Source organism: Enhydra lutris, unplaced genomic scaffold, assembly GCF_002288905.1.
Source record: "Enhydra lutris kenyoni isolate GAN:26980312 unplaced genomic scaffold, ASM228890v2 scaffoldscaffold62, whole genome shotgun sequence".
Lineage (NCBI taxonomy): Eukaryota > Metazoa > Chordata > Mammalia > Carnivora > Mustelidae > Enhydra > Enhydra lutris.
The window spans coordinates 16,147,576-16,156,042 of record NW_019154146.1 but is presented as its reverse complement, the minus strand read 5'-3'; positions in this window follow the sequence as shown (position 1 = coordinate 16,156,042).

The window sequence follows — 8,467 nt, the reverse complement described above, 5'->3', positions numbered from 1 at the left end:
CCAAGAGTAAGAGTATCAGAAAAGACAAGCCCCCAAGAGTAAGAGTATCAGAAAAGACAAGCCCCCAAGAGTAAGAGTATCAGAAAAGACGAGCCCCATAGGGAAAGTATGTTCTTAGACTTGCAAGAGGTCGTCGCAGGTGGGTTTGCAAAACAAAGTTACCTGATTCTTCTTGTCCTAAGAATGGAGTTTCCGATTTTTGCCTTTTAGTTTGTATGAGCCCCAATTCTATATTATCCATATATTACGGCGGTGTCTTACTCTCAGACATTATTAATTCATCACACCAGTGTCTCATTACACGGCTTTGATGTTACCTACAGGAGTATTCTCTGCTGCACGAAGGTGGATATCTTGCTGTATAAAATGTCTGTGTGGTTGTCTTTACGTTCTAGGACAAGTCTTTAGCTTCATAGACCACTTCTGTCAACCAGGATGCAGATTTTGAGAGCTGTGTGTATATGTATAATCATGTTTGTGTTTTTCCTCAAAGTTACCAGTTAAATGCTTCTGTTTCAGATAGTTTCATTTGGAGGTGGGGTAAGATTGTATATAATTGGGGGGCGGGGAGTTATATGTACTTAAAAGTATGCCAAGTTCTTATTAGGGCTCTGTACTGAAGGTTCAATTTTTTTTTTTTTTAAAGTTCACTTTTCACCTACTCTTTGTGCAAAAAAAAAAAAAAAAATGCATCTAGGAAAAGATAGTTTAAATATTGTATATAAGATAATGAAACTTAGTAATGCTCATTATTTAATAAAGTTTGTAAAGTACAAAGTCAATTACAGTGTGAATTAGTGTGTTTGTTCTAGGAATGTCAAGATTTCTCCAGACTACATTGTGTTGTAACTGTGTCTTGTCTTATGAGCCAGGCAGACAGTGGTTCAGGGTTAATGACGATACACAATGTTTTAGTGACAGCATATTTTCTGTGTCTTTGGATTACTTTTAAAACACTGAATTTAGTGTCTGGGATAGTATGTGTTTTCTTGATAGGTGACTAAGTTAGATCGATCACTAGATTATCATTTTTTTTTTTTTACTTTGTAGTAACAGAAGATATCTTTTTAAATATTTCATTATTGAATCAAAAAAATTTAAAACTTTGGGAGCACAAATTCAGATTTTTTTTTTTTTTTGGTGTGTAACTCCATGTTCTAAATTTTTTTGACAAAAATTGTACAGAGAACAGAAACATGTTAACATAAATTGGTAATTATAGGCCATGTCTTAAGCAATTTTATTTCCAAATATAAGCATAATAGCCTATCCCAACATAGCAAAAATATATATTGCCTAACTTTCTTTATACAGAAGAAAATAACTTAAATTTTTCTTGAGAGTGTTTTAAAGTGGAGAATTTCTACACCTCACACTGAGGATCCATCGGATTTATCTTAACTTTTCTGCCCTGAGATTGAAAGTAGGTGGGGTTTTCTGGAAGTTGTGGAAGGTCAATTTATTTATTTTTTTTTAAGATTTTACTTATTTTATAGAGTGAGCAAAAGAGCACAAGCAAGGGGAGTGACAGTGGGAGAGAGAGAAGCAGGCTCCCTGCTCCTCAGGGAGCCATGAGGGGCTGGATCTGGATCCACAGAGCCAGAGGCAGACAATTCATCACCTGAGCCACCCAGGTGCCCCTTGCAAGGTCAATTTAGAGAAGTAATGATAGTAGAAAAACCATGCCCTGTGTAAATTTCATACATAAATCCTTAGGGGAAAGGCAGAAAAATATTAAAAATCAGGCTTGTAATGAACTGTAAACACAGCTGTTAAACATGAATATTTATTAACATTTGTAAAGTTCTCTTCTGTTAAAAAGAATCTTCTTAATCTCTGTTCTGAAGAACAAACGTTAAGACTTTAAGATCTCTTCCAGATGCATGGGTGGCTCAGTCAGTTGAGGGTCTGACTCTTGATTTTTGGTTCAGGTCATGAGCTCAGGGTTGTGAGATCGAGCCTCTTGGGCTCCGCCCTCAGGGCAGAGTCCACTTAGGATTCTCTCTCTGCCTTCCCTCTGCCTCTCCCCGTCCCAAGGTAATAAATAAATAAATAGATAGATAGATAGACAGATAGATAAATAAATGCATGCATGCATGCATGCTGTCCCATCCTCGCTACATTACATCATTTCCACTATCTGGACGGTCGTAACTGCACTCAGCTGTATCAGCCAAAAAGGGATTGCACCAAAAGAAGCTGCTTCAACCTTTTTGCTAATTTACATATGTCTTTAACATAAACCTTTTCCTATGCTGTTTCTTAAGCATGCTTTTTCAATGTTTTTGGTTTAAAAAAAAATGTATGGAAACATAAGCATGCTCTCCCATTTAGCTTCCCACGTTTTTCTTTCCTTACAAGTGATTTAGAGCATGAAGCACCAAGATAATGTGGAGTTGTACTGCATTTAAAAAGCTTAATAAATGCAAAATATTATTGCACAATCAATCCACACAATCATCAGTTTAAGTATTCAGAATGTGTATAGCGTATTTGAAAACATTTTTAGTGGCGTCTGGGTGGCTCTGTCAGTTAAGCTCATGTCCTTTGGCTCAGGTCCTGATCCCAGGGTCCTGAGATCGAGCCCCTTATCATGTCTGGCTCCTTGCTCATCAAGGAGCCTGCTTCTCCCTCTGCCTGTGCCTGCTTATGTTCTCTCTCTGTTTTTCTTTTCTCTCTCTCTGTCAAATAAAAAATACTTTAAAAAATGTTTTAAAAAAAGAAATTTTAAAAAGATTTATTTGCAAGAGAGTGCATGTGAGTGGGGAGGTGGGAGGAGGGCAGAGAAAGAGAGAGAGTTCTTAAGCTGACACCCTGCTGAGCTCAGCGCCCAAAAAACCCTTTTATAGGAGATCATAAGTTTCTTTTTGGAAGAATATCCTAAAATTTAGCACATGACTCATTTGATCCCTTGAAATGGAAATATATTTACCAGTTCTATAGAGTGCCTAACAACTTGTAGGTGTTCCCTAAATGTTTAAAGATTGAAGAGTCAAAAACTCGTTTGAGCACAAAACCTGAGACAAACATTCAAATCAGAGATACAAAGGGAAGCACAAAAGGGATGACACTGCTTTTTTAAAATTCGCAGCATCCGCCATCAGAAATCCAACATCTTGGAGTTTCTATTGGGTGAGTCAGAGAAAAGCCAATAGGCCCGTTTTCCATCTCCTGGCTGAGAGGATTCCAAGGAAATTTACTCTGTGTGATCTCCAGTACCATTTCAACTAAGAATTTACACGGTCATGGGAGAGTCGGGGATTAGACCCCTCTCGAAGATTCCATTTAGACAAAACACCTTTCCCAAGAACCAAGAGTGCAGTGGTGGGACAGAAGTCAGGTGAGGTAGAGGGGGAGGGCCCAAAATGCTGAGACATTTTGGTGCCAAAAGACAAACTTGCCTACTTGACAATGGTAGTGCTTGCGCATGAGCAAAATCCACTCTATCTCTGAAAAACCATAAAGCTTGATTTTCCTGACCATGGCTTTGACCTGATGTATCATGCAATAGGGGAAAAAAAAAGAAGAAGAAGAAGAAGAAAGCAGTTCTATTTCTTTAGTTCTAAAACCATGTTTATTCAGCTGAATTTAAAAGAACAAGGCTTGGGTGGTGAGCAGATCATCCGCTCTGCGGGGCAAATACAAGCTCCCAAACGTCCTCGTGTTTGAATGGCCGTGCATGGCTCTCCTGGTGCTCCTCATGGAACCGTTCACGATGAGACCTTGGCCCAGACCCTGAGCCTGGCTTGCACAGTTTTAAAAAGTTTTAACATAAAAATCCCAATTCCCAGCTTCTCTAAATGAAGAAAAAAAAAATCTGGCCTGTTTGGGCTTGAACTCTGGCAAGGCACCTCTGTGAGATCTGAGGGAACCTAAGGGCAGAAATCACCCGAAAACGCGGTGACTTGTTCTAACCTCTGGGGAGACTTCCTTTGTTCTCCATTATAGACTTCATTAGCCAATTTAAAGCAGACTCGGGGCCCTTGCGTGCAGATGTAAAGGCTTTTAACATAAATTAACACATGTCATAGAGGGGCGCCTGGGTGGCTCAGTCTGTATAAAGATTTATTTGAAAGAGCACGAATGCACGCAGCGGGGAGGGGCAGAGGGTGAGGGAGAAGCAGGGAGCCCTACATGGGACTCGATCCCAGGACCCTGAGATCATGACCTGAGCCGAAGGCAGCTGCTTAACCGACTGAGCCACCCAGGCGCTCCTTTACCTATTGCTTCTTTGGGGGAAATTTTACACCTGGTCCACTTCACTAATGTTTGTCATCCGCCCGGCCTCCGTGTAAGCCTCGGGTTTGTGAGGTTTATGTTCTCCATCCCATTCTTGTCTGATACTATGAACTCGCTTAAGGTTTAAATTGTGGTTTATACTCTGTTTCCTAACTCCAGCTTAGACTGCCCCCTCTGAGTGCAAAGAGATGCTTCCCCACAGCACATCTCCTCATGAGCTGTCACTATCCCAACCCGGTATCTTTTATACCTCTGAACTCCTTCTCTGGTTTGCACTTTTGTTCTTGGTCCATCACCACAACTTCTGCCCTGGCTGTCTTGCCCCTGCCTTCGCCACTTCCAGGCTTGTTCCCCTCTGCCCTCCTGATCTTAGCCAACATGACATTTTTACATACATACAGAATCAAATCCTCTACCAAAATCTGTCTGCCTTTATAGGAGCTGTTCTCTGTGCGCGCACTGCCCTTCCCTAGCCATCGGGGGGAAAGCCTGCATGGTCATCAACACTCAGTTCAGAATGTCCTGTCAAAAAAATTTACGACCCCGACCTGTGCAGGAGCTGAACTGTCGCTCAGTTTGCAAGCAGAAGCTTAGCCTGCATCACTTTCACGGCCGCTGGCAGAAGACAGGAGATTCCTCTGTCAGAGATAAAGGACATTATTACTCCCCGCCCAACAGGTATGACCTTCACATTTGCATCGGTTCTGCCTTGTTCCTCCAAAGCTATGTGGGCGATGCCGCCACCCAGGTGCCTACTGCACATGCTACGGGTTTATCACGTACCTGGATGACCCTGAATTTAGGAATCCCCAGCCATAGGGGCACTGGGTGCCTCAGTCGGCTGGCTGTTCAACTCTTGGCTTGGGCTCAGGTCATGATTTCAGGGTTGGGGGTTCGAGCCCTGCATTGGCCTCTGTGCTAGATAGGGAATCTGCCTGAGAGTCTCTTCTCTCTCCCTCCCCTCCCCCTGCTCATTCTCTCTCTCTCTCTCTTCCTCTAAAATAGGTAAATAAATCCTTAAAAAAATTAAGAAAAGGAATCCTCAGTCATAAAGGGCTCCTAGCAAACCTGTCCCATCTTTGCACCTGGAGAGAGCCATTATCTTTACTCTCTGGACAATAAACGTATCTGCCCTCTGCCCCAGAGGGAGATACTGTATCTTCCAAGGTTCTACAAACGTCCTTGCTGGGACAGCCAGGAATAAGACTCATGCAATGCAGGAAGAAATACAAAATAAAAGAGATACATAGAGAGCTGCCTCAGGATGATGATACAATTTCATGACATAGAAAAATATATTTTTTTAATATATCCAGTATTGTTAAGGATAGAGAAAGATGGTTACTCCTAACCAAATGAGAATACAAGTTGGTATAAATTTTTCAGAAATGAATTCGGTAATACAGATCAATAACATCAAACATTCATCCTTGACCCAGAAATTTCCATCTAGGAATTAATTCAAAGAAAAGCGTCAGTTGCAGTTAAAGATACATGTATCAAACATCTCCAAGCCTCGCCTCACCTGCAGAGCTGGTCGGTAATCATGCAGATTTTAATGTGAGTCAGTGTTGGTGTGGGCCACCCCTCCAGACTTCCCATGAGCTCCATTAAATTCAGAGCTTCTCTCTCTAAGTCCAAGCAAATCATTCAAGATTCAGGTAGTCCCTCCTGTGAGACCAAAGTCTCTCGTCATCCAACCAAGGTTCAAATTCCCGTGGAAGTGCCATCTGTTCTGACCTTTGAAAAGTCCGAGTGTCCTCACTATGTTTTCAACCTTCCTGATCTGGACATGTCTGTCTCTTTGGCGTTTGGACCCCTTTAATCACTGTGCTCCATTTCCCTGATCTCCTGGGCCACATCCCAGGACACACGTCCCTCCTACCATCTTTCCTTGTTCTCATCCCCATCTTAACGTCTTACTTTTTCCTAAACCACCTCTCACGGCTGTCATTCTTCCCGTATCTTTTTCTTGTGTGCTTAAATTCTGTGCTCCGACTGCTCTACGGCCTCATATTTTAAGTTTAATAGTCCCCTTAATTCATTTCAATTTTTAAACTAAAATTTAGCTCTTCCTTCAGGATGCTGTTCCTACTGAGTCTGTCTTAGGGGGAGGCTGTTTCTTTTCCTATAGTCCAACACCCCTTGCTCCAAAGGTGGAGTCAGCACTCTGGCTCACTCCAGGCTGTGGCTCATGCAATTCCTTCCACTCTGAACATGGTTTCCAGCACCGTCTTTCTCTTAGCTTGACTCCAAAGTCCTCTAAGTCCTCTCCTAAGTACTGCCTTCGGGCGTATTCCCCCTCAGTAAGCTTTTTATGACTCTCCAGGTCTAGGAAGGTGCCCTTTCTTTTCTTTTCTTATTTTAAGATTTTACTTATTTAAGAGAGAGAGAAAGCATGAGCAGGGAGAGCAGTGGAGGGAGAGGGAGGACCAGACTCCCACCTGAGCAGGAAGCCCAATGCGGGGCTTGATCCTGGAACTCCAGGATCATGACCTGAGCCAAAGGCAGATGCTTAACTGACTTAGCCACCCCAGCGCCCCAGAAGGTACCTCTTTGTGGTATTCTTAAAAGACTGTGAACTATCATACTTCTGACCTTCCATTCGTGTGCCTGTGTTCTTGTGGGTAGCTGTGCACGATAAACTCAGTGAGACCAAGGCTGTGCTTTTCTTATTCACAGATGACTCCTTAAATAGCACAGAGCACATGCACTCTCACACTATATTAAGTATAAATATTATTTTATTTTCAAATACATATTCCTTAGGCTGAAAACGAAACTTCTTTGACTTATATCCAAATGTTATCTCAAAGTGCACCGAAACGATCTACATCCACTAGGGGAAGAATATTAGTGAGTGAATTTGTAAAGGCTTCAACATAATGGAGTCCCTTCCTTTGAGCATGGTTGGCTTTTGATAAGCAGACTAATATAGATTTGAGTTTGGGGTAAATGGATTCAGACACATCTGTCCAAATAAGATAACGATCCATATGAAACAAACCTGGGAATATGAATTGATTCTCATAAATCTTTCTCCCTTTCCCATTCTTTGGTCCGGCAAGTGTGCATTACGAGCGTGCAAGAACCCAAATCCCTTTCTTCTGGAATGTGAGCCCCTTGGGCTCAGGCTCTGTGGACTCCAACGTCAGGCCCATGAGGCAGTGAAAATGAGCAGAAGGCAAGGTCTCCACATCATCCACATCAGGATTCAAAGGGGTCGAGTCCAATATTTTAACTGCCTCAATCAGCGCAGGCATTTGTTGTCCCAGACCTTTTAAAGACATTTTTAAAAAATTACATACTGGGTGCCCCTGGGTGGCTCAGTCGGGTAAGCATCTGCCTTTGGGTCAGGTCATGATCCTGGAGTTCCAAGATCAAGCCCCACCTCAGCTAAGCCTCATTTAGGCGTCTGCCTTCGGCTCAGGTCATGATCTCGGGGTCCTGGGAATGAGCCCCACATAAGGCTCCCTGCTCCATGGGGAGTCTGCTTCTCCCTTTACCTCTGCCCTTGCCCCATGCTGGTGCCGGTGCACCAGGGTGGCACAGTGGGTTAAAGCCTCTGCCTTCGGCTCAGGTCATGATCCCGGGGTCCTGGGATTGAGCCCCGCGTCTGGCTCTCTGCTCAGCAGGGAGTCTGCTTACCCCTCTCTCTCTGCCTGCCTCTCTGCCTACTTGTGATCTCTGTCAAATAAGTAAATAAAATCTTAAAAAAAATAAAGTCACAATCATTATAGATCTTAATTAAACATCAATTATTGTAAAGAAATCATGTGCTATTAAGGGTCCTACATGTCACATACATAATGTCCCATCCTTATTTTGTTCTACTATTTTGCAAAGTAGAGTGGGAAATCTAACTCTTTTAATAGCATTTATTATGACTCATGATTCTTTGATTCAAAGAAAGTTTTATTACCTTAATGTTAAAAATAGCAACTCAGGGGCACCTGGGTGGCGGCTAAGTGGGCTAAAGTCTCTGCCTTCAGTTCAGGTTGTGGTCCCGGGGTCCTGGGATCGAGCCCCGCATCGGGCTCTCTGCTCAGCAAGGAGCCTGCTTCCTCCTCTCTCTCTGTCTGCCTCTCTGCCTACTTGTGATCTCTGTCTTCAAATAAATAAATAAAAATCTTTAAAAACAAAACAGAACAAAACAAAAAACCAGCAACTCATGGGGCTCTTGGGTGGCTCAGTTGGTTGGGCATCTGCCTTCAGCTCGGGTCATGAT